The sequence below is a fragment of the Loxodonta africana genome, chromosome 4, assembly GCF_030014295.1.
Source record: "Loxodonta africana isolate mLoxAfr1 chromosome 4, mLoxAfr1.hap2, whole genome shotgun sequence".
Classification (NCBI taxonomy): Eukaryota; Metazoa; Chordata; class Mammalia; order Proboscidea; family Elephantidae; genus Loxodonta; species Loxodonta africana.
Window position 1 is genome coordinate 20,575,053 of NC_087345.1, and position 26,590 is coordinate 20,601,642.

The window sequence follows — 26,590 nt, forward strand, 5'->3', positions numbered from 1 at the left end:
ATTCACCAGCCCCTGTGGCTGCGTGAATCAGTAGAAGCCTCCAGCCTGATCCACAAACTTGGGATGTTCCAGTCTCTATAATGGCATGAGCCATTTCCTTGATATAAATCTCTCTTTTTCTCTCTCTTTACATATATATACGCTTTACTGGTTTTGCTTCTCTAGAGAACCCAGCCTAAGACATTTGCCAACACCATATTCAAATGCATCAGTTCTTCTTTGATCTTCTTTATTCATTATCCAGCTTTCCCATACATATGAGGCGATTGAAAATACCATGGCATGGATCAGGTACATCTTGGTCCTCAAAGTGACATCTTGGCTTTTTAGCACTTTAAAGAGTTCTTTTGCAGCAGATTTGCAAGTCTAGTAGATACTAAAAACTTAGATATTGAATAAATAAATTTTGGTCTTTAGCCTCCATGGCTATTTGGATTCTACAATCCTTTTTTTTTTTCCCCCTCCTTCTGCCCTTTTAAGACTAGAAAATAACAGTGTCCTGGAGTCACCAAGGAAACCCTGGTGGCCTAGTGGTTAAAGTGCTACAGCTGCTAACCAAAAGGTAGGCAGTTCGAATCCACCAGGTGCTCCTTGGAAACTCTATGGGGCAGTTCTACTCTGTTCTGTAGGGTTGCTGTGAGTCGGAATCGACTCGACGGCAACAGGTGTTTTTTTTTTTTTTTTTTTGGAGTCACCAGGGGGACTTGAACCACTGAGGTTTATCCAGACATGAGAACGATCCAGGGCAGGAATGAAGGCAGAGTGACAGAGATGATGAAATCTGCCAAAAGACAGACTCCCACAAGATATCAGATCTCCTACAAGGAAATGGTGCTCTGCTGATCTCTCCCTCCGAGTTAAGCCCAGTGAGAACCTCCAAACATTTGGCTTCCAGATCCATCCTAGTTTCTAGCCTGTATCTCTAGAGACGGACTTGGCAGCGGTTACAATGTGAGGTGGCCTTTTTAAATAGCTGGTGATGTTCTTCACAGCAGCACATAGTAGGTGCTCAGTCCAAAAGGTGTTGCCCTGACTTAGATTTTAAGAGATGCCCTGATATCCCATCACATCACCTCCACATTTTGGGAGAGGAAATGGGAATGCAGAATATGTTTTCCTTCTAGAAAAGTGAGAAGAGAATTCTAGACAAGACAAAAGGAAGGCAACATAAAGATGCCTTCGGGGCATTGTTGTGAGAGTGAAGGAGCTTCCCCTGCAACAGGCAAAAACAAGAATTTACTGGACCCTTTTTTCAAGAACAGTCTGCTCTGTCGTGAGCACCTTTAAGGTTCACAGACTGATCCACGTTACGTGTGTGTCATGAATAAAACAGTGCATGTCCAGAGCAGCACAAAGAAGAAAATAATACTCACCTGTGTGTCTGCTATCTGGACTTGATTGTTGTTCACATTTTAGTGTATTTCTTTTCAGATGTTTTTCTGTGTATATAGAATATTTTTAATAAAACTTGGGCCATATTAAAATGCTATCTTGTATATAATTTTTCTTCTTAACTACATATTACCACTGTTTTCCTATGTTATGCATAATATCATTTTTTATGCTTCTCGGTATTTCATGGTATGCTGAATACTGTCTATTCAGGCCTTCTGTTTTAGATTCTTGGGCTGCTTCCAACTGTTTTTGGTATTCTAGAGGGAACTAAAATACTAACCCTCTCTTTTGAATATTGTAAGGCTAGGACATGAGTCTGTAGAAGCCCTGAGCTCAGTAGTGCAGTGTCTTAGCCAAGAAGAGTCAGATAGCCCTGAGTTCAAATCCCAGCTCTGGCTGTGTGTTCTTGACTGTATGCAAACCATTTAACCACGCCCCTGCCATTCTTTCCTACCATGAAAGTGGGTGCTTTCTCTGTCAGCTCACAGAGCAGGGCCTGAGCACTGAACCAGTCTACCGCCAGGCCTTTTGTTCAAAGTGCTGCCAGGATTCCCTTACTACACCTTGCTCTTTTTATCTGTAAAATGAGAATGTAGGCCCATAGGTATTTTTCAAACTTTCTGGATGGCATCCCACAGTAACAAATACATTTTATACCACAATTCAATGACCTTTTTGATCCCTTTCCTTCTCCTAAATGCAGTTATCTTCAACTCTGGCTGCATGTTAGAGTCATCTGGGAGCTTCTTAAAAATAATATGACCCTGGCCAATGATACGAGGGTCTGTGGTGTGGTGGCTGGGCATCCATATATTTTTAAGCTCCCTACATAATACTAGTGGAGCCCTGGTGGCACAGTGGTTAACAGCCTAGCTGCTAATCAAAAAGGCTGGCAGTTGGAATCCACCCCCGCTCCTTGGAAACCTTATTGGGCAGTCCTCCTTGTCCTGTAGGGTCACTATGAGTTGAAATCAGCTCAATGGTAACGGGTTTTGAAGGGGCATTGGTGGTTCAATGGTAGAGTTCTCACCTTCCATGTGGGAGACCCAGGTTCAATTCCCAGCCAGTGCACCTCACATGCAGTCACCTCCTGTCTTCTCAGTGGAGGCTTCTGTGTTGCTAGGATGCTAAGCCAATTTTAGGGATGCTTCTAGACTGACCGGGAAGAATGGCCTGGCAATCTACTGAAAATCAGCCATTGAAAACCCTGTGGATCACAACAGTTTAATCCACAGCTGGTCATCGAGCAGGACCAGGTAGGATTTGGTTCCATTGCGCATGGGATCTCTGCATCGGGGGCCAACTTGATGAGAGCTAGTAAGAACAACTCACAATACTAAAATGAAGCCAGGCTTAATACTCAGTGGCCTGAAGTCACTGACCTGATGTTTACTGTAACAAAAGAGACATTGTGTCTGGGTTATTTTGCCAGTTGGGGTACTAGGACAGGATAGTATTTGGGAGAAGTGTTTGGAGACAGGATTAAAATCCTGGCACTTGTGCCTCCCAGGGAAAAGTGCCAACCTGTTTAGTTTGTGTCAAGAGCTCCAACAGTGATCAAAACCCAATCCAACATCATAGATACCAGAACAGGTCAGGACTGGGCTGCTTGTAGGATCGAGCACACACGCAGCCAAGGCAGGGTTGGCACTTGGTCAACTCCAAACTTTTAGCTGACAAATAGCACAGGGGGGACTTGGCAAGGCCGAGTCACACGGCACCCCCGTCACAGAATGGAGGTTCACGCGGCTCTGTTGCTTTTGCCGAAGGAGGAGAAATGCCATTTTCTCAGCGGTGGTTCTTCTTGACTCATTAGTGTAGTTGGCATGTGGTTATTTTTTAACTTCTCTGCAAATGTTCATAGAGAAGGGGAGTGAAAGGCGGGAGGTGTTCATGTTTCCTGAGCTCCTGTGGTGTGCGGGCTTTTCCAGGACTGACATGGCTGGCCCACTCCCACAGGCCCACTGCTCCTAGAACAGATGAGGGACCCAGGCCTGAGCCATCTGAGGTCAGTAGGCCAGCAAGTGGCCAACCCGGGGATTTCCTCCCATGTCAGCCAAACTTCAAAGCCCGAATTTTTTCTAAGTAATGCATGTCTTTAATTGGATTTAATTAGACTATTTAAAGGAACTTTTCAAATAAGTTTGTCAGGCCAGCCTAGGTAATAGAACAAGATACATGTGAGTGGGCCACCTCCCACATTGGACCCACGTGGAACACCACAGGCTCCCTTACAAGAGAACACCAACTCTCAGGGTTGGCGATGGAGTGAGTGTGAAGCCTAGACGCCCATCGGCCTTTTATTCCCTTACTACACCTTGCTCTTTTTATCTGTAAGATGAGGATGTAGGTCCATAGGTATTTTTCAAACTTTTTTGATGGCATCCCACAGTAAGAAATGAATTTTACACCACAATTAAAAAAAAATATGTGTGTATATATAAATATAGAGAGATCAATCAATAGATAGCTGCCACTGAGTTGACTGCAACTCCTGGGTCATTGTCATGTTCGCCACATGTTCAGGTCTATTGTTGCGGCTATTGTGTCAATCCATCTCACCAAGGGTCTCCTTCGCTCTCGCTGGCCCTTTGCTTCACCAAACTTGATGTCCTCCTCCAGTGAGCGATCCTTCCTGATGACATGTCCAAAGCAATTGAGTCAGACAGTGTTCTGTTGTGCTCCATAAGGTTTTCATTGGCTGATTTCCGGCAGTCTATTGCCAGGCCTTTCTTCCTAGTCTTCCTACTCTGGAAGCTCTGCTGAAACCTGTCCACTGTGGGTGACCCTGCTGGTATTTAAAATACAAGTGGCATAGCTTCCAGCATCATAGGAAACACGCAAGCCCCTACAGTATGACAAACTGACAAGACAGGTGGTAGAATATACATATATACAAACATATATATACACACACGTAGTTATATACAAACATACACAGATACACAAAAGAATACTTAACCTTACTATATTCAATGAATTTTTCTATTTCTCTTCTAATCCATTTGACATTTTAATTTTTAAAATGCCAGTGAGAACCCTCTACCTTACTTTCACAATCCTCTAATGTGTTAAAACCCTGGTGGCACAGTGGTTAAGTGCTATAGCTGCTAACCAAAAGGTCGGAAGTTCGAATCTACCAGGTGCTCCTTGGAAACTCTATGAGGCAGTTCTACTCTGTCCTATAGGGTCACTATGAGTCAGAATCAACTCAATGGCAGCGAGTTTTCTAATGTGTTGGAAACCCTAGTTTCAAAAACACTGGACTGGAAGATCTCTTACAATGCCTTTTAACTCGGTATTAGGCATTCTGAAATTCAGCAAAACTGCCAGTCATCAGAGGCAATCATAAACATATTTTATAGAATCCGTGTGTGGGAAGTGGCCCTGGGATCTTGTTTAGGCTGCTTCCTTCTCGCCTGGCAGACCTCCACTTAAATGAGATCGAGTACATGGTAGTACTGAGCACAGTGGCTGGTACGTAGTAGGGAGCCTCATACGTCTCATTTTCATTTTCTTTCCAGGCAGGTGTCGTGTCTTATCCATTTCTGTATTGCTAGCAGCTAACATAATGTGTGGCATTGGGCTCAGTAAGTTAATGGGAAAAAGATGAAAAAATGTGGCTCAATTCTCTTTTTTTATTAAACTTCAGGGAAGATTATGCAATCTGCTTTATTATGCAGTTCATTTTTCTTTTTCTTTTTTAACTAGCTTCAATTTAATTCATGAATACATGTTGAATGCCTACTGTGTGCCAAGTAATGTTGAGCCTGAAAAAATACTAAATAGTGCACAGTTGCCATCAAGTCGATTTCAACTCCTGGCAGCCCTATGTTTTATAGAATAGAAATGCTCCATAAGACTTTCTTGGCTATCATCTTTATGAAAGCAGATTGCCAGATCTTTCTTCCACAGTGCCCTGGGTGTGTTCAAACAGCCAGCCTTCAGGGTAGTAGTTGAATGCAAACTGTTTGTGCCACCCAGGGGCCTTAGGTGGCCACTAGAAGCTGAATAAGATAAGAATGAATTTTCCCTTAGAGCCTGCAGAAAGAACCAACTCTTCTGACACCTCGATTTTAGTCCAGGGAGACTGATTGCAGAGTTCTAACCCCCAGAAGAAGCCCTGGTGGCACAGTGGTTAAGAGCTTGGCTGCTAACCAAAAGGTAGGGAGTTGGAATCCACCAACCGCTCCTTGGAAACCCTATGGGACAGTTCTACTCCACAATGGTAGGAGAATATATTTGTGTGGTTGTAAGCCATTGAGTTAGTGATAATCTTTTACAGTATCCACAGGAAACTAATGTTGTTGTTGTTAGGTGTTGTCGAGTCGGTTCTGACTCATAGCAACCCTGTATACAACAGAACGAAATGATGTCCAGTCCTGCGCCATCCCAACATTCGTTATGCTGAAGCCCATTGTTGCCGCCACTGTGTCATTCCATCTCATTGAAGGTCTTCCTCTTTTTGCTGACCCTCCACTTTACCAAGCATGATGTCCTTCTCCAGGGACTGATCCCTCCAGATAACATGTCCAAAGTATGTGTGATGTGGTATCGCTATCCTTGCTTCTAAGGAGCATTCTGGTTATACTTCTTTCAATATAGATTCGTTCATTCTTTTGGCAGTCCGTTGTATATTCAATATTCTATTAGGAAACTAATACAGTACGTAAATGGCCTTTGGAATTTATTTCACCTCTTTAAGCTTGAGTTTCCTCACGTGTGAAAATGGGGATAAACTCAAGCAATCATACCTGAAGTAGCAACCTCACAGGTATGGCAACGGTTGTGTATGTATATTTAAACAGATGGCTTAGCCCAGTACCTGGCACATCATAAGGCCAAATTCATTTGTGGAAATAAAGATGAGAGAAGTGACCGGGGATAGCATCTTCGTTCTGTTTTATCGTAATGCTTGCTGACTTGTTGTTGTTTCTGGTTAAACTACAAGCTAAGGAGCCCTGTTGGCATGGTGGTTAAGTACTTGGCTGCTAACTGAAAGGTTGGCGGTTCAAACCTACCCAGCAACTCCGAGGGAGAAAGACCTGGCGATCAACTTCCATGGAGATTATAGCCAAGAAACCCCTATGAGGCAATTCTTCTCTATCACGTGGGGTTGTTATGAGTCAGAATTGACTTGGCAGCACCCAACAACGGTGACAAAATGACAAGCCCTGCATGGAACAGACCTTATATGCTGGTTCACCACTATGTCCCAGTATAGCACAAGGCAGGGCTCACTAAGCGTTCTATAATTAATTGATGAATGAATCCCGTGTTACATTTGGCGGTCCTCAGTAAGGGAGGAGAAATGAACAGTGCAGAGGCCGTTTGTACAGGAAGAGAGACCAGGTAGGGAGGCCCATGTGCCACCACAGTAATCCAGGTGGGAGACGGTTTTTCAGATCTAGTTAAAATCCCTCATGTTGTACCTCATGCTATTCCTGTCCTTCACTCTATTCTCAGAGGGAAGGAACAGCTGCAGACTGTCCTTAAATAGTCTCTTCACCACCATTAATTTGTTCTCCGGCCTTCTCTTTCCAAGCAAAATGACCCAAATTATTGTGGCTTTCCCTTGTTCAGAGTGCAGCATTGTAATGCCTAGCAGATGTTGCAGGCGGATGGCTCCAAGGACAAATTTGGCTTGCGTACATGTTTTAAGGGACCCACACAAACTTTTTTTTTTTTTTTAAATGTGAATTATAAAACGTGGCAGCTTGAACACATGCACTTGACTATCTCCCAAAGTCGACTACAGTGACAGGAAAGACATGACAAAAGACACAGTTCACAAGGACAAAGGTAATGGGAGAGGAGAAAACCACAGAAAAGGGATGTCAGTAAATTGGGGGAGCTAGAATCATACGAGGGCGTGAGAACTGATACCGCAGAGCAGTGGTCCCTCTGGGCAACAAGGCAGCACACGGCTGCTTGACTCTGCTGAGCGGGCAGTGCTTGGGAGTGAGAGGCTCCAGGTAGCCCCATGCCGTTTGGGATGTGAGTATGAGAGGGTTCTGTATGGCCCAGTGGTTAAGAGCTATAGCTACTAACCAAAACGTTGGCAGTTCGAATCCACCAGCCACTCCTTGGAAACCCAATGGGGGAGTTCTGCTCTGTCCTATGGGCTTGCTATGAATAGGGTCACTATGAGTCGGGATCAACTCGGCGGCAGTGGGTATAAGAAGCAATTACTGGAACCAATGGGGGTAAGAAGTAATTGCCATCAAGTCAGTTTGACTCATGGTGACACCATGTGTATCAGAGTAGAACTGTGCTTCACAGGGTTTTCAGTTTTTTGGAAGTAGATCACAGGCCTTTCTTTTCAAGTAACTCTGGGTGGATTTGAACCTCCAACCTTTCAGTTAGCAACCGAGCCTATGAACTGTTTGTACCACCCAAGGACTTGGAATCAACTGGGCAGCACCTGGTTAAGAAACAGAAGCCCTGAACCTTTTTTTAGCCCAGGCAGCCAGCTAGATGTACCTCCTCTGAACCTCACTTTTTCTCTTGGGAGACACTGGGCCAGTGGCTCTGACCACAGGTGCATCATGCAAGCTGGGAAGGGAGAGTGAAAATAGGGGCAGCCCCTAAAAGGTCACATACTGAAAAGGAAGACTCCATAGCCCCTTCTTCTAATCAGAACTCAAAAGATTTGGGGCCATTTGAAGTTATCTTTAAGCTATTCTGAGCTTCTGGACTCTGTTTTAAGATGCTGGGGTGGGACTCTGCTAACATCTCAGCATGCCAGTGGGTTCCCTGTAAGGTTCTGCAGACAGAGGCACTGGAGGGAGACTGAGGCAGGAGGGGAAGAAGGGGCTTGCTCCTGCTTGTCGCTGCCTGTTTTTCTCAGAATCACCCAACCAAGCTCACTCACCAGCTTACACAGTTGGTTCTAATTTTCAGTCCATCCTCTCGCCACTCCTAGGATCATGGTGCCCTCTCTCAGAGGTCTGGGTCCCAGCTCTCTTCCTCCACCCCACTGCCTTTCAAGCTTCTAAATTCTATAACTCCTAACTCCTTTTCCTTGTTTCCCCAACCCTAGGAATGGCAGTTGTTAGTTGCAGCTGCTGTTTCTACAGTGTCTCAGCATTTCCTCTTTGCTTTTACACTTCCCACAGACCTAGCTTCCAGTTGCTGTAGTATTGATTCCAACTCCTGGCAACCCCATGTGTTTCAGAGTAGAACTGTGCTCCACAGGGTTTTCTTTCTTTTTTTAAAATTAATTAATTTATTATTATTATTTGGTGAAAATATATACAACAAAACATAAACCACTTCAACAATCTGTACATTTACAATTCAGTGACATTGGTTACATTCTTCAAGTTGTGCTACCTCTCCCCGCAACCGTTTCCAAACTATTTCACCATCATTAATGCAAACTCATTGCCCCCCTAAGGTTCTCATCTATCCTTTCAAGTTTCTGCTGATCACATGCAGATAATGTGATCACATATAGATTATTTTTTAAAAGAGTATGTAGGACATTCCAAGACCCACCAGTGGATACCTGAAACTGTGGATAATACCGAACCCTAGATATACTTTTTCCTCTACATACATACCTTGACAGTTAACCTGATAACCAAGACAGCTGCTTAGTGACTAATGGGTAAAAGTAGGTCGTATAAAATGATGATTCACATTCCAGGCAGGATGGAGTGGGACAGCTCAAGATTTCATCATGCTTACTCAGAAGGGTGCACAGTTTAAAATTTATGAATTGTTTATCTCCGTTGACCACAGGTAACTGAAACTGCAGAAAGCAAAACTGCGGATAAGGAATGTGTCATGGATTGAATTGTGTCTCCCCAAAATATCTGTCAGCTTGGCTAGGTCACGATTCCATTGTCTGTATGATTGTCTACAGTTTTATCATCTGATGTGATTTCCCTTTATGTTATAAATCCCATCACTATGATGTAATAAGATGGGTTAGCAGTGGTTATATTGATGAGGTCTTAAGCCAATCCTTTTTGAAATATAAAAGAGAGAAGTGAGCAGAGAGACATGGGAACCTCATACCACCAAGAAAGCAGTGCCGGGAGCAGAGTGCGTCCTTTGAACCTGAGGTTCCTGCGCTGAGATGCTCCCAGACCAAGGAAAGACTGGTGACAAAGACCTTCTTCCAGAGCCGATAGAGAGAGAGCACCTTTCCCTGGAGCTGGTACCCTGATTTTGGACTTCTAGCCTACTGGACTGTGAGAGAATAACTTTTCTTCATTAAAGCCATCCACTTGTATTTCTGTTATAGCAGCACTAGATGACTAAGACAGGGTAGCTACTGTACTACTTAATGCAGACATTCTTTTTGAATTAGGCTAAATTTATTATCTGGTTCAAAGATGACTTCAGGGAATAGTTTCAGTTCAAGGTTTAAAGATTTCCTCAGGGTAACAGTGATTCCAGAAAGTCTGGATCAATAAGGTTTTCAATGGCTGCTTCTTCAGAAGTAGATCTCCAGGCCTTTTCTTCCAAGGTACTTCCGAGTGGCCTCAAACCGCCAGCCTTTCGGTTAGCAGCCAAGCTTGCTAACCATTTGCACCACCCAGATCCTCCTCAAATGATTTTAGGCTGAAGAACAATAAACACTAACATTTATTGAATTCCACGTGCCAGGCACAAGGTTAACTTTCCTCCACTTCATGTTATCCCACTTGTTACTGATTAACAATCCACAAAGCCTGGACATTCTACATCCATTCTGTTGTGAAATGGAGGCTCAGAGAGGGCTGCCTCATTTCAGCGTTCCCGTCAGCCTCGCCGCCTCTGAGGAAGGGAATTGCACACCGGCAGAGGCAGCCTGCCGCAAAGTTTCTGAGGGGCCATATGGGAAGACAGACTCTTCATTGTGTAGCTAATTGAAAATAGGATGGTGTTCTGAATAGAACTCAGCTGATAGGAACAGTCCCGAGTGGGGACTCGTCCTTTCAGGCATGGACAGGGCCACCCGGCAGCTGACTACGTTAATAAACTTGTCAGGCAGCTATTAGAATAGCTTAAAATTATCCAGATTTTTATGGGTACCTAAAAAGCCTGAACAGCTCTTGTCTTTGCTCATAAAGTGAACACCTGTTAGCTCCTGAAAGACTGGTGTCTGGGCTGAATGGCTGGGCCTCAGCACATCTCTTATCCTGGGATGCTTAGCCACGTAGGTGGGTTTTAACCATTCTCTAAAATGGACCCTGAAGTGCAGGCATCTGTTTGGCATTTCTTCTTTTCTAAATATTTTTAGCTTTCATATTTTCCCCACTGAAAGAATTTGTAGTCAAACGTCCAGATCCAACAATCAACTCTTGAGTCGTAAGCTGCCACGTGTCTTGCTCTGTGTTGTACCTTTGGTACACTGGTTAATACTCGTGGAAGCCCTTTGAAATGAATTAGCATCTGGACATTATCCAGCAGCAGTTTCCAGGCCAGCTGTGCCAAGCACTGTGCTTGGCACTCACACTGGAATGAATAGATACTCTTGTTGTATGTGTGAGAGAAAAAGGATTACAGGGCTGAATTCTTTCTTTCATTTTCATAAAGCTACACAGTCTGAGTGTCATCTCTAGAAAAATCAGGAGGACCCCAAAAGTCTAGAACTGAAGTGAATGATGGTTGTGATCATGATTTGCAAACAACAGCTGTGCTACCTCTTGGCTGTGTGACCCCAAGCCAGTGACAGCCGGCCTTTCTAAGCCTCAGTTTTCCTATCTGTAAAAGACCTCTTTGAAGCATTGAAAAGTAAAGAAGTCACTTTGAGGACTAAGGTGTGCCTGCCCCAAGCCTTGGTACCTTCAGCCTGTCACGTACATGTGAAAGCTGGACAATGAATAAGACCAAAGAAGAATTGAAGCAGTCGCATTGTGTTGGTGAAGAATGTTGAACTTCGTGGACTGCCAGAAGAATGAGCAGATCTGTCTTGGAAGAAGTACAGCTAAAAGGCTCCTTAGAAGAAGGGATTGTAAGACTTTGTCTCATGTACCTTGGCCATGTTACCAGGAGGGAACAGTCCCTGGAGAAGGACATCATGCTTGGTAAAGTAGAAGGTCAGCGAAAAAGGGGAAGACCTTCAACAAGATGGATGACACAGTGGCTATAACAGTGGGCTCGAACATAACAACAATTGTGAGGATGGCACAGGACCTGACAACGTTTCCTTTTGTTGTACATAGGTTCACCATGAATCGGAGGCAACTCAATATCACCTAACAACAACAAAAACAAACTGGGGATGAAAATACTCTAACTTAGAGTGTTAGTGTCTGGTTTGAGTTAATCTATGAAAAAACCATAGTTCGGCACAGAATAGGGACTCAATAAGTGGCTGCCCCCCAGCCCCCCTTTTCAACACTTGCACATTTATGCGTTCACCACTTGCGTGCACAGAACCAGGGATACAAATGAGTGTAAAACAGGATCTTTTCCCTCAAGAAGCTTACAGTCAAAACTGTTTTATTCTTGTAAAATTTCTCAAAGGTGAGTAGAACAGGTGCTGTAGGTGGGGAGGGAGAGAGGAAGGACATTGAGAGATTAACAAACCCGGGATCTCATTTTATAGGAAAACAGGCTTAGAGAGAATATGCTAAAATGGAAAGAAAGGACATACTCATTCCTCCTTGTCTTAGTTATCTAGTGCTGCTGTAACAGAAATACCACAAGTGGATGGCTTTAACAAAGAGAAATTTATTTTCTTACAGTCTAGTAGGTTACAAGTCCAGATTCAGGGTGTCGGCTTCAGTCAAAGGCTTTCTCTCTCTGTCAGCTCTGGAGGAAGGTCCTTGTCCTCAATCTTCCCCTGGTGAGGAGCTTCTCAGACGTGGGGGCCCCGGGTCCAAAGGACATGCTGTGGTCCTGGTGCTGCTTTCTTGGTGGTATGGGGTCCCCAGCTCTCTGCTTGATTCCGTTTCCTTTTATCTCTTGAGAGATAAAAGGTGGTGTAAGCCACACCCCAGGGAAACTCCCTTTACACTGGGTCAGGGAGGTGACCTGAGTAAGGGTGGTGTTACAATCCCACCCTAATCCTCTTAACATAAAATTACAATCACAAAATGGAGGATAACCACACAGTACTGGGAATCATGGCATAACCAAGTTGGCACATATTTTGGGGAGAACACAGTTCAATCCAGGACACTCCTCACGCATCTTACTTTCATGCATTCATTTAGCAAATATTAATGGAATGCCTACTATGCGCCCAACAAATCAGATTTGTGCACCCTTGCTGTACCTAAGTTCATTGAAAAATCCTGTTAAAACATCTTTTCCAGATTATCTTGGCACTCCTGAGGCTTCATGCCCCTCTGTAAAATACCCACCTCACACAGGCATGTAACTCTGTTGCAAGCATCCACTGGAAGGAAGCTCACCTGGCAAAACGGGCTTCTGTAGCCATGGGCAGCTTGAACTTGAGTAAACCCTGTGTAAGCCTAAGCCAACGTTTCTCTAATTTCCCCTCCCTGATTTGAGTTCTGCCCTAGAGACCCTGCACTGAAGCTGGATGATTTTCCTATGAAGGCCCTTGAGGTAATTGCAGATGGCCGTCACAGCCGCCTGAGAGTCTTCTCTCCTCCTGGCCAAACTGTCCACATTCCTCAAGGGAAAGGATTCTAAGTTCTTCAGGGTCCCAGGCTGGGGGAGGAGCACAAATTCATGAAACCAGCATGGGCTTTGGAGACAGACAGATACTACGTATTCACGTTCCACTCTTCCACTTTCTAGCTGTGTGGCCTTAAGCCAGTGAATTAATCCCCATCAGGCTCCCCAGAAGGAAGTGGAGATTACAGCGGTGTCTACCTCTAGGTAGTTGGAGGATGAACGGATATAATTTTATGTGAGTTCTTGATGTGCGGTAGATGGTCCCAGTGGTCTACAAGTGCAGTTCTCCTGCCCCACAGCATCTCCTGTGCAAATGCTGGTGTGATGTTGCCAGGCCTCAGCTCACAGGTGAGGTAGGTGAAATGCCATCAGGCCACGTGAGTCTCCAGAGTGGCACACCTGTCAGTGAGAGTATCAGGAGAAAGATAAGACAGCAGTGCTTGTCACCAAGAATGCCTGAGTGAAGGATCAATCTCGCGGTACTTGAGCCCCTGCTGCATACACTGTGCTACTTCATGGCCAGTCAATCCCATATTGTCCTTTGATGGGCAGAGAAAATGACCAGACAACCAAATAATTGCATTGAAATCAAAGCCCATCATGCAGGCTGATATTTCTTGTGCTCGAATGTGAGTCAGTGTCTGCGTCCTGGGGAGCGTTCAGATCCTGGTCACTGTCCCTGGAGGTTCAGATTCTGTAGGCACTGGGGCAGGGCCTGTACTCCTATGAAACATGCAGTTGGTCTTCAGGCAGCATGGCTTCACAGTGCACAAGAGGGTGAATATGCCTAGCTTCTGAATGTCTGAGTGAACAGAATCTTGCAAGGCCAGAGAAGCCAGACTGCCTGAAAGAGAAGGATGTTTGCCTCCTGGTGGTCTTCTTTTCATTTTTAATGTAGGGGAAAAAAATAAAAACAGTATCTTAAAGAGGCTGATTCGATAGCTTAAAAAATGCCTCTACAAATGAGTCCTCCCTACCAGTCAGTGGTATCTGCTACCATTTCATGAGCATCCTTAGTTTTCCAAGTCCTATGCTGGATCCCCTGATGGCACCAAAGGTCAGGAGTTCAAATCCGGCAGGCATTCCTTGGAAACCCTGTGGGGCAGTTCTACTCTGTCCTGTAGGGTGGCTATGCGTCGGAACTGACTCGACGGCAATGGGTTAGGTTTTGGTTTTTTACATTGGATACTATTTATATTGTTTCTGTTCAGGGAACTTGGCTACAGCTAACAGTCCTTTAAGCTACAAGGAGGTAGGGAGTCCAGTGCCTGTGCAGCTCAACAGTGTCACCAAGGCCCCAGACTCTTCTCATCCTTCTTCTGTTCTTAGCATATTGGCTTTTTGTCTTCATGCTTCTCGCCTCATAGTTGCAAAATGGCTGCCATAGCCCCAAATGTGTCTTTGCGCTGGGATTCCAGGCAGTGAAGAACAGGCAGCACCCAACATTTTCTCCCCTGAGAAAACCCTGCCTTTTTGTTTAGGATAGGGACCTCGATAGCAGACTTCCCTTTACATCTCATGACTTAGAAATGGGTCACAAACTGAACCCTGGGCTTCATCACTGCAGTAGGGAAAGGGATTCCCATGACTGCTTTTTGTAGATTATGCATCATTCCCCAGGGATAGGGAGAGGCCGACCTTCCTTGACATCAGGAATCTCCACCTGCTGCCTGAACTCAAAAGCTTGTTCTGTTATATGGGAAGAGGGGGAAGACTTCTGGGTAGGTGACAGCCAGTATCTCCCATGAGCTCAGAGAGGATAAGTAACTTGTGCAATGATACACAGGCAGCAGGAGGTAGAGTTGAAGGTCTTACTCAGGTTTGCCTTTAAAACCTGTAGGCTTAACCATTTTGCCTCCATGCGTCTTATATCACACGATCGTCTAGTAAATCAGAGATGCCTTCTGTTCTGGCAAACCTTAAGCCCATGCCCCCATGTCACAGATGAGAAAAGTAAGGCCAACATTCAGGAAGTTGCCTGGTGGTCTCTGAACCACATCTGCTTGCTTTATGGCATTTAGCGCTTTCTGCCCTGTGGACAGTATACACGTTAGGGCTGCTTTGTGCCTTGTGTACACTTCATCGTCCACTGTCATTTTTGGCTCAGGATGCCCGACTGATAAACGGTCTTGACCCAATGGCCCAGTAGACAATGGAGCGTCCACAGTAAATAGGAAGATAATTTCAGCTGTTGTGCGTTGATTGACATCAGCGGTGGCATTGTAACTGCCTAGTGCTACTCACCCTGAGTGACAGAAAAGCGGTGCAAAAAGTAGAGGACAAGTGGGTTGGGTGGCCAAGGCAAGAGGCGATCGTGAGACTCACTGGTGATGAGCCAGGGATTAGAGAGGCATCCTGAAAAACGATGGTATAGCACCCAAGACAATCTCTGAAATTCCTTCCAACTCTTTGGAGAGTTCCTTTTTGGCATGGCGTCGACTGGTAGGAAAGAACCTGAGGAAGGAAAAGCAAGAGAGAGTGATTAAAGAAAAAATTGCCACCCATGTTTAGGGTGCGGGATATGGGTAGTAAAACGTTGCAACTTGTTCATGATGGGTGTGTGGTATTTGTTGTAGCTGATGAGTTTCTCAACTCTGAGAAATGGGGATGATGGCAGCAACTACCCCTCAGGATTGTTCTGAAGATTGAATGAGTCAATACGTGCAAAGTGCTTAGAATACTGCCTGGCAGATAGTAAACAGTAAACATTAACGACTATTTTTATTAACATAAGACATATTTCGAGATTTGACCCTCTGAACCCTTCCATACTTTGAAGAAGAAGAAAGTGGGTATGTTTACTTAGTGCAAGGGTTTGTTATAAGAATACTTTTTTTTTTTTAATTTAATCCTTCCAACAGCGTGACAGATTAATGTTAACGTTCTGCTTTTACAGAGCAGGACACCTAGGGAGAACAGAGAGGCTAGGCTGTCTCTTCAAGCCCAGAGATGCATTGACACCAAAGCTGACTTTGTTCTGCTCGTCCATACAGGATACCTACCTCTTTCTACACCTGGCTGAGCCTTGTTCTAGGAGACGCCCTGGTTTGTTACTGGGAGAGCCCAGCTCCCTCTTCCTCCTCCTGTTCCTCCTGGGCCTTCTCTCTTTATTCTTTCTTTTTGTTATTAGTTTGTTGTGGCCAAGTGGCTAGACAGTCACTTTCTCTTTGTGTTGCCTCCTTACCTTTAATGGGGTCAGCGTCCAGGCAGATGATTTTACCTTCCCTGAAGGGAAGACACACAGGAGCCAGGGAAACCCAGACTGTGTGGCACCCAGGGGTCAGACTGGAGTCACATCTGATTCAGGGGCATCTCAGCTGTTCTCGCTGGAGAAAGATGACAAAAGGGGTTAAGATTTGTGGGCATCTCTAAACGGTTTTCCATCCCAATACTACCCACCTAAGAAGAGTCAGAGTCCCTGGGTGGTACAAACAGTTAAGGCACTCAGTTGCTAACGGAAAGGTTGGAAGTCAGGGTCTGCCCAGAGGTACCTGGTGATCTACTTCCAAGAAAAATCAGCCATTGCAAACCCTGCGGCGTACGGTGCTACTTGTACGCAGATGGGGTCACCGTGAGTTGGAGTTGACTTGATGGCAACTGGTAGTGGTGGTGGAAGAGTCATCTCAGAATTTATCCCCCCGGGAGCTTCCCTGGCTCTGAAGGCAGATGTTGCTCCTTAATCTGTGTTCCCACTGTATCTCCTAACCTACCCAGTGGAGTCCCTCCCATGCGGTGCTGTCATTACCTCTGTGTCTGCCTGTCTTCCCCACTGGGCCAGTGTTTCTCAAAGAGTATTCTGAGAACCACCTACCTCAGAATCACCTGGGGCACCCCTGGAAATGCAGATTCCCAGGTCCACTGGGGCTCTGGCCTCGGACCCTTGCCCTGGTGATGCACATGCTGGCTGTGGACCTTGCTTTGAGAAACGCTGCACTCGGCTGCGAGCTGCTGGGGAACAAGTCTGTGCCTTTATCTTTGCGCTCCCAGCCCCTAGCCTGGTGTGTGTTTTAATTGAATGGTGGATTAATTGAGTATTTGATTAATTACTGTACAAAGAGAACAGAGAGATGTGCAGGAAAGGGAAGAAGAAAGTTCTAGTTTCCTAAGAGTAAAGGAAAACAGAATAAATCAAAATTGCCCTGATAAATCAGAGTGGCCCCAGTGACTTGAGGGTTCGGCTGGCGCCCCATGCAGGCTCTCTCGGGAGACGGGTGAGAGCACGCTGGTCCTGCTCTCTGGAGTGTGTGCACTGCTGAATTTCCATCTCAAGCCAAACCCTGAGTCTTGGAAGCTAACTGAAATGTAAACAGATGCCCATTTCAGATGTTGCCATCTGCTAAATGCCTCCAAAAGCCCCCAAGTTCAGTTCAAAATCTCCTCTCAGAAGTCCATTCTCCTCCCCCCAAGCCAAGCAGGGTTCATCGCTCCCTTATTTATATGTCCTCTCTTCCTACAATAGATCTATCCCCTTAAGGGCCCTCCAAACCCATTGCTGTCAAGTCGCTTCCGGACCTGTAGGACAGAGTAGACCTGCCCCATAGGGTTTCCAAGGCTGTAATCTTCACGGAAGCAGACTGCCACATCATTCTCCCTCGGAGTGACTGGTGGATTCGAACTACCAACTTTTCAGTTAGCAGCCGAGTGCTTAACCACTGTACCACCATGGCTCCTTAAGGGCCCTACCTTGTACTTATTGGTCCACATGTATGTCTCCCTCAATGGATTAGAAGCTTTTGAGGACAGAGAACTTTCCTGTCTTAGGAAAGTACCACAGACGTAGTAGCTCTGCTTCCTAGGAACTATGTCACTCAGTCTCCTGTATCTGATTTTCTTGATCTTGAATGTCATAAAACGAATGATGAAGAAGTAGGTCATGCTGTCAGTGGAGAAGATGCTCAAAGGCTAGGGGAGGTTCTTTATGATCATTTATAATATATAGCATAGGAGTCCCGGCGAGGGGGGTGCAAACAATGAAGTCCTCAGCTACCAACCTAAAGGTTGGTGGTTCAAACCCATCTGATGATGCTGTGGAAGAAAGGCCTGGCAATCTTCTGTAGGATTATAGCTAAGAAAGTCCTATGGGGCAGTTATACTCTGTAACACATGGGGTGGCCATGAGTTGGAATCAACTCGACAGCAACAGGTTGGTTGGTTTGTTTTGTTTTTTGTTTTTATAGCAACTCATGTTTAACATTGTGAAGAACCATCAAACTGTTCTAAAGCGGCCGCACCATTCTGCTAACCTGTATCTTAGATTCAGCCATTCATGTGCTAAGAATGCCAATACTCCCTGTCTTATTGAATGCCATCTAATCAGGCAGGTGGTGAAAACAAGTGATGAATGTGGAGCAAAGAAGTGTAGCATCTTCCCATGACTGCAGCCCCTCTGAGCACCAGTTAGAAGCAATGAGTGGGTCCAGTGTACTGGGAAAAAACACAGAGGACCCAGGGCATCAGGGCCACCTAGGGACAGGTGAAGTTGTTTAACCATCAAGTAAAAGCGCGATGATATTGAATAAATTTCCAAGTCTGAAGCCTGCATCTTAATGATACATCATCTGTCACACGTATTTGTTTTTCTTTATTTTCTGTGACATGCAACGGAATATTTGAGAGACTATTTCCTGCATTGTCAACACCCTGAGATGTTTTAGCATGTAGTATTTTAGCCTGCTTCATTCAGTCTCTTTCTACCTTGTACAACATTCACAGTCCGGATACTTAGTACCTCCAGTTTCTTATTGAAGGTCACATCTTTGATGTTGCAAATCGTGCTGGTACCCTGGCCGGCAGTGGAATTTGCACAGGAAACCATCTCGTTGAACACGTTTTCTCTGCACCTCTGTCTTGAAGGATCAAGCTGAACATACTACTCCTGGGAGGTCAAAGGACCCCGCCCCCCCCATTCTCAGTGGCAGAATGTGTAATGAGACCTTCTTCAGAACGGGGTTCAGGTTTAACTCTCCGCCTCCTTCTTGCCTGCCCCAATTAACGTGTGTCACAACTAAGATATGAGTTCCATCTTTATGATATCAACACAATGCCTCATGGAAAAATTCTAAACAAAAGATTAAACCTATAAGTCCTCCATAAATCTGAAGATCTGTGTACCAAGTTAATATGTGCTAAACCATCTCAAAGTGTTAACAAGCTTGTCACATATTATTCAAAATCCCCTAGGGTCCCTCTTACCTGGTTTCATTACCACAACAAACTACTTCTTCCAGACAGGATAAACTGAGTCAATGTACGTGGTAGAGAAGGGCCCCCTTTGCCTTGCCTTGCCCTCTGCAAGTGGACTGTGATTTTCTTGCGGCTTCTATTTGACTTCGGTTGTTTTGAGCTCTGTCTTGCAAGTGTTGGCAGATCGGTAAGCTTGGCCAACCAGGCAGAGGGAAGAGGCTTTCTCAGGCCCCCAGGGGAGAAGGTTTACTCCACTTCCTCACACCCATATTGGAATGGGAAAGTGCATGGGCTGTGTCTACTACCTCTGGGGTAAAAGACAGTTGCCTAACCCAGTGTAATTTGGGTAGAAGGTGGATTGGAGGGCATGGGAGAGCCACAGGAAAAATAGTAATGGATGAGCTGTTATGTGGCCCCAGGATTGAGTTGGAAATTTTTTCTGCTCAAGACGATGAATTTTGCATCTGATCTTATACTTGGAGCATTAGAAGAGACTTCATAAGATGAGAGTCAGATGAAGAAAAACTTGTTATTGTTATTTGCTGCTGAGTTGATTCTGAGTCACGGAGACCCCATACGTGCAGAGTAGAACTGTTCCGTAGGGTTTTCAAGGCTTCCAGAGGCAGATGGCCAGGTCTGTCTTTTGAGGCATCTTTGGGTGGGTTTGAACTGCCAACCTTTTGGCTAGTAGGCAAGTGCTTAATTGCTTGTGCTACCCAGGGACTCACAAAGAAAAAATAAATAGATTTAAAAGGAAACAGTAGCTGCCAGATGTCATGGATTGAATTGTGTCCCTCAAAAATATGTGTCAACTTGGTTAGGCCATGATTCCCAGTATTGTGTGGTTGTCCTCCATTTCATGATTGTAATTTTATGTTAAGGAGCATTAGGGTAGGATTCTAACACCCTTACTAAGGTCACAGCCCTGATCCAATGTAAAGGGAGTTTTCCTGGGGTGTGGCCTGCACTACCTTTTATTTTATAAGAGATGAAAGGGAAGCCAGTAGAGAGGAGGGGACCTCATACCACCAAAAAAGAAGCACAGGGAGCAGAGCCCATCCATTGGACCCGGGGTTCCTGCATGGAGAAGCAACTAGTCCGGGGGAAGACTGATGAGAGGGACCTTCCTCCAGAGACAATAGAGAGAGAAAGCCTTCTTCTGGAGCTGACACCCTGGATTTGGACTTCTAGCCTACTCAACTGTAAGAAAATAAATTTCTCTTTGTTAAGGCCATCCACTTGTGATATTTCTGTTGTTATGGCAGAACTAGATGACTAAGACAACAGGAGATAGGCATGGTAGAAGAGGGAAGGTTGTGGTAGCAGAATAGGTGTGATTTTAAAGGGGTAACACTAGGGAGATGTTTGTGGTGATGGAATAGTCCTGTATCTTGATTGCAGTGGTGGTTACACAAATCTACACATATACTCAAATGGTGTAGAATGGTTCTTGTGCATGGCACTGATGTTAGTTTCCTGGTTCTGACATTGTACTCTAGTTACATAAGATGGAGCCATTGAGGGAAACTGCTGCTCTGGGAACCCTTCTGCTAGGGTGTAAACAAGCCTGGGCTACCCTGCTGGAAAATAACAGATGTGAAGAGAGAACCCCATTCGTTCATCTGAGCTGTCCTCTGATGGCTGTAGAACCCATCATAAAGTAGCCAGCCTCACCTGGCCCACCAGCTGACTGCAGATGCATGAGCAAGCCCAACTAAGAGATTGGCCCCATCTGGTCCAAACCAGAAGAACAGCCCAGCTGAGCCAAGTGAAATTACCTTCTGCACATTTAAGGCAGTATGTTTGGGAGATGTGTTACATAGCAGAAGCTAACTGATACAATGTGCTACTTCTAGGACAAAGCTCCTAAGAACTGCATATGCCTTCTCCATGCTCCGTTTTCACCATCACATCATCCTTCTTGAGATAACGCATAGTTCAGAAGCAGGTAGAATATCTCAGTTTTCAGCCAGGTAGGCAGTGCCATCAAGTGCTCATCAAGACTCCACTTTGCCAGGCACTGGGGAGTGAAAATCAGATGTCCTGTCCTCAAGAAGCTTCTCCCCAGTGAAAGGAAAACCAAGAAACCGTTGTCATTGGGTTGATTCCAACTCATGTGTAAGAGTAGAACTGTGCCCCATCGGGTTTTTGTTTTTCGTTTTTTTTTTTTTATCTAAAGGAAAAATGTTAACTCTGAAAGTTCATGTTTTAGATAAAAGCAATAAGTAAAATATTAATATGTTGAATTGGAGATGATTTAAAAGAGTTCCCGTTGACTGTAAAATTTATCTCGGAAATATAACCATTTTAAAGTACTCCATAGAATTTTTGTCTCAGACAGGGTTCTCTAGAGAAACAAAACCAGTAAAGTGTATATAAATATATAGAGAGAGATTTTATATCAAGGAAATGACTCACACAGTTGTAGAGGCTGGAATGTCCTAAGTCTGTGGGTTAGCCTGGAGGCTTCTCCTGATTGAGGTAGCCAAAGAGGCTGGTGAACCCAAGATGGGCAGGTCAGATAGCAGGGCTCTTGCTCACAGGCAGCAAAGACCCTCAAATCCCAAGAACAGCAGGCAAGACAGCAGGTAAGCTGCTAGCTCAAATCCCGAGAACTGGAGATCAGACAAACAGGAGCCAGCTGCAGGATCCAGAGCTAGTAAAAGCCCAGGAACTTTACCAGAATGTCCACTTATATTCAATGCAGGTCACACCCCCAGCGAAACTGCCTTTCAACTGATTGGCTACTCACAGCAGATCCCATTACGGAGGTAATCATATTGAGTCTCATCATGGAAGTGATCACATCATCATACCACTGCCAGACTACATATTAACTGCCAAAAGACTGAGGATCATGGCTCAGCCAAGCTGACATACAACCTTAACAATCACAGTTATCAATGGTTAATTTTTCAGAAGTAGATCTCCATGGCTCTCTTCCCGGGGTGGCTCTGAACGGACTTGAACCTCCAGCCTTTCAGTGAGCAGCCAAGCACATTTACTGTTTGCACCACCCCAGGCACCCCTGAAGTGAAAGAAGATACACGTAAACCATGCAACAGAAAAGTAAATGTGTTTACTGGCACTGGTAACTGCAATGATGAGAATAAGTTGGCAAGGAAGTGCTAGAAGGAAATAGGACATTTAGTTAGCAACCCAACCGTCTTTGTACAAATGAGGAAAGAGAGATCTGAAGACAACAATCCACAAAATGATAGCTAGTGTTCTGCACAGTAATCCCATGAATTTTTGTCAAACCATGTTTCACAAAGCATTGCTTAAACCAAGACAGAAAGATGTAGAAAACTCTGGGGAGTCAACTGGAGCAAACTAGCAGTAGAATTCAGACATGGCCTCTCGAAGCAGCTGGGAACTGACCTTGGTTCGGTTTCATGCCCAGGTGAGTCTTTTGGGTCATGTGCTCTGGGCGGTGTAAGGTAGAGGTACCACAGTTGAGTACTGCTGTGTTCTTTCAGCAGAGAGCTGTCAGAATCTCCTCAGTTGCTTGTTAGAAACCCGGAAGCCTGAAATCTACACTCTGTAATTGTGGGATGGGGGAACTGAATTTCTAACAGCTAGCTCCCTGGGTCTTAGACACACAGCAGGTAAAGAACCACGCGCATAAATGGACAGAGTTTCTTAACCTCTCTACAAGAGGAAACCAGCTAGAAGCAAAGTTTTGAACCCTAAGGAAAAGAAAATGCTGCTTATACTGAGTACCAAAAAGAAAGAAATCCCCCTTAAGAACGCAACTTGGAATGTTCTTTGGTATCTAACACAGGAACAGAATGCTGGCTGGCGATGCCACTACCCAGATCGGCCTCCCAAAGACTGAATTGTTTTCTACTGGTGATATTTTTTTCTTTATTTTTCACTTCAAAACTACTAAGTTTTTTTTTCTTTGGTTAAATGGCAGGCTTACTTCAGTAGGCCCCCACATCCCTGCCCCCACTATTCATCTCTAGTAAGTTCTGACTCATAGCAACCCTATAGAATGAGTATAAGTGCCTCATAGAGTTTCCAAGGCTGTAATCTTCATGGAAGCGGACTGCCACATCTTTCTCCCATGGAGCTTCTGGTGGGTTCAAACAGCTGACCTTCGAGTTAACCAGCCAAGCACCCAGGGCTTGTAAAAATAGCAGTAATTTAGAAGAGAACTGGGGAGGAATCATCAACTTTTAAAGGGAATTAGGAAGTAACAGCCTCAGGGTGGACGATGGGGTCCTGGAGCTGATACTGAAGCCTAGGGATCTGTGGGCAGCCAGCAGGGTCTGGTACTGTTTCCTTAGCTCAGGTATCCTGCCTCCAGATCGCAGGCCTAAGGTGAGTTTGAGGGGTAATGGTGCCCCCTTCTGGTGCAAGTGAATAAGGAGGTCAGGTTTGCTGAGTAGACTTGCGTTATCTTGAGCAGAGTGGAACTTCATGTTCTACCTTAGGAGGGGAAACCATGCCTTTGCTATTTCCCCTCAGGGAGCCCCTCCCTCCTGCCACCCCCTTTCCTTGTCTCCTTTGAGGCGAGCCCCTCTGTGAGATCGATGTGTTCTCCCACAGGCGAGGCAGCTGAGGACCTGCAGAAGCACTGCCAGAGACCCTGTACCTGTGCTGGGTCAGGAGCGCTTCAGTCTCGATTTGCATTTTCCTTCACCATCTAGATCTGATCCGTGGGTGTTGGGTTTTAGTGTTCTGCAGGAAACCCAAGTATTCTGTGACTGCGTGTCAATCTGCAGCAAGAGAAACTTTTATTTTTCTTTTCCTAAGGAAAATTCTAACTAGCTGATAAAATGTATCAGAATGTATCTGATACATGAGACACTGCTGGTGTATCAGAATGTGGTCAGAATCTAAATCTTGCTCAATAACCATACGGCTCCCCCAGCCCAGGCCACCCAGGATATATTCCACACACTCTGTACTAGGGATTACTAGGGACAACAGGCCTCATTTTTCACAGATCAACTCCTTCTTAACTGTCCTTAGCCTGGTGACCTGAGAGACCCCTCTGGGTAAACAGTATACTAGATACTCTAATGGTCAACAGTAGTGAAGGACTCAGACTCCAGAGCCAAGCTGTTTTTGTTGTTGTTAGGCGCCATCAAGTCGATTTTGATTCATAGCAATGCCATGTGATGGAGTAAAAATAGGGTTTTCTAGATTTTCTAGGTTGTATGGGAAGGAACCCTGGTGGCACAGAGGTTAATGTGCTGGGCTGCGGACCAAACGGTTGTTGGTTGGAACCCACCAGCCACTCTACTGGAGAATGATATGGCAGCCTGCATCTGTCAAGATCATAGCCTTTGATCTTGGGGTACATCTAGGTCAACTGGCATAACAGTTCTTAAAGAAAATGTTCTACATCCTACTTTGGTGAGTAGCTTCTGGGGTCTTAAAAGCTTGCGAGCGGCCATCTAAGATACATGTATGGGTCCCATCACGTTTGGAGCAGAGGAGAACGAAGAAAACAAAAGACACAAGGAAAATATCAATCCAAAGGCCTAATGGACCACATGAACCACAGCCCCCACCGGCCTGAGCCCAGTAGAACTAGATGGTGCCCAGCTACCACCATCAACCACTCTGACAAGGATCTCAATAGAAGGTCATAGAGCAGGAGAAAAATGTAAGACAAAATTCAAATTCACAAAAAAAAAAAAAATACCAGACTTACTGGTCCAACAGAGAATAGAGGAACCTGAGAGTGTAGCCCCTGGACACCCTGCTTAGAACTGAAGCCACACCCAAAGTCCACCTTTCAGCCAAAGATTAGACAGGCTTATAAGACAAACAGTAACACATGTGAGTAACACATGTGAGTAACGTGCTTTTTAGTTCAGTCAAGTATACTAGATCAAATGGGCAACACCTGCCCAAAAGCAAAGACTAGAAGGCAGGAATGGACACGGGGAGCCCAGGGTATAAAGGAAAAGGGGGAGAGTGCTGACACATTGCAGGGATTGCAACCAGTGTCACAAAAACAATTTGTACATAAATTTTTGAATAAGAATCTAAATTGCTCTGTAAACTTTCACCTAAAACACAATCTAAGAAAAAAAAAAATCACAGCTTTGGAAACCCTATGGAGCAGTTCTGCTGTATCCTATAGGGCCACTATGAGTTGGAATCAATTTGATGGCAACAGGTTTGCTTTTTTTAATCTTTACAGAAGCAGTTCATCATATTTTTCCTCCCATGGAGCCCCTGCTGGGTTTGAACCACCAGCCTTTTGGTTAGCAATCAAGTGCTTAACCACTGTACCACCAGGGCTCCCCTGTCACTACTTGTTCACAATTAAGGACAATCTGCAGGAAACAAGCCATATGCTGCCTTCCGGAGCTCAGGATTTTCATCAGCTCTTCTGAATTATTCACACTCCTCATTTTCTTTATTAATGGAGATTATAAAGAGTTGGCAGCATCTTGGAGGCCCAGGCCCTATCACAAGAGTGTTTGTTTTCTTTTTAAGGCTCCAGTAAATATTTAGAAAGAAAATGATGGTATCCCTATAGGTACTTGTGTAGGCTTCTTGTTAACACTTTCTAGGAAACATGGGACAAATTGCTTACCATATTTTTATGCAAATAACACACGCCTTCTACCTTTGTTTGCCAGCTGCACCCCCCCCCCATGAGGTATTTTCCTAAGTGCTGCTATGCAAAAATTTTTACATGTTGCTATAAAAAAAATTTAGCATGGCACACTTACGAAAATACCTCGCAGTGGGAGAGCATGGTTGGCAAACAAACATAGAAGGTGTGTGTTATTTGCATAAAAATACAGTAAATAGGAAGGAATGGGGGGGTCATCTCCAATTATACAGCTGTTGTTCTTGAGGGTAATCTTGGACAGTTCTCTGTGAGTGCTATAGCAAGGACAAGACCAGCTACGTAATCTGTGGGGCCCAGTGCAAAATTAGGTGCAGGGGCCCTCATTCAAAAATTATTACGAATTTCAAGATGGCAACAGCAGAACATTAAACCAAGCGTAGGAACTTTCTCAGTGGGGAGCCCTGTGGGACTTACAGGTCAGACACCCGTGAAGCCACCCCTGGCAGGGCTGCTGGGATGTGTAACTTCTTCCTGTGCTCACTGGGCTCCAGTTCACTGGTCGTCTTGCTGGGCCCTCATCACACTAGGCCCCCTTCTGCCTAAAGACTTTGCACTTGCTGTTCTTCTAACTGGAAGGCTCTGTCCCCAGACTATGCCACATTCCTCCATTTCCTTTAGGTTCCTGCTCAAATGTCACCTTAGCCAAGGGACTTTTCCTGGCCACACTCTCTCAACAGCACTCCCTTCACACTCCCCCTGCACCCTGCTTTATTTTCCTGCAAAGACTTTACACTCACTGTGTGTTTATTTCTATATCTGTTTCTCGTCTTCGCCATAGTGAAATGATCGCTCTCGCAGGCAAGTCATTTTCTTTGGGCCTTG

At 45.0% G+C, this 26,590-nt stretch overlaps 1 protein-coding gene across 2 annotated transcripts in view; it reads left to right on the plus strand.

The window, feature by feature from the left end:
* LARGE1 (LARGE xylosyl- and glucuronyltransferase 1) overlaps positions 1–26,590 on the plus strand; it is a 693,833-nt gene that overhangs the window by 419,994 nt on the left and 247,249 nt on the right. The window lies entirely within an intron of this gene.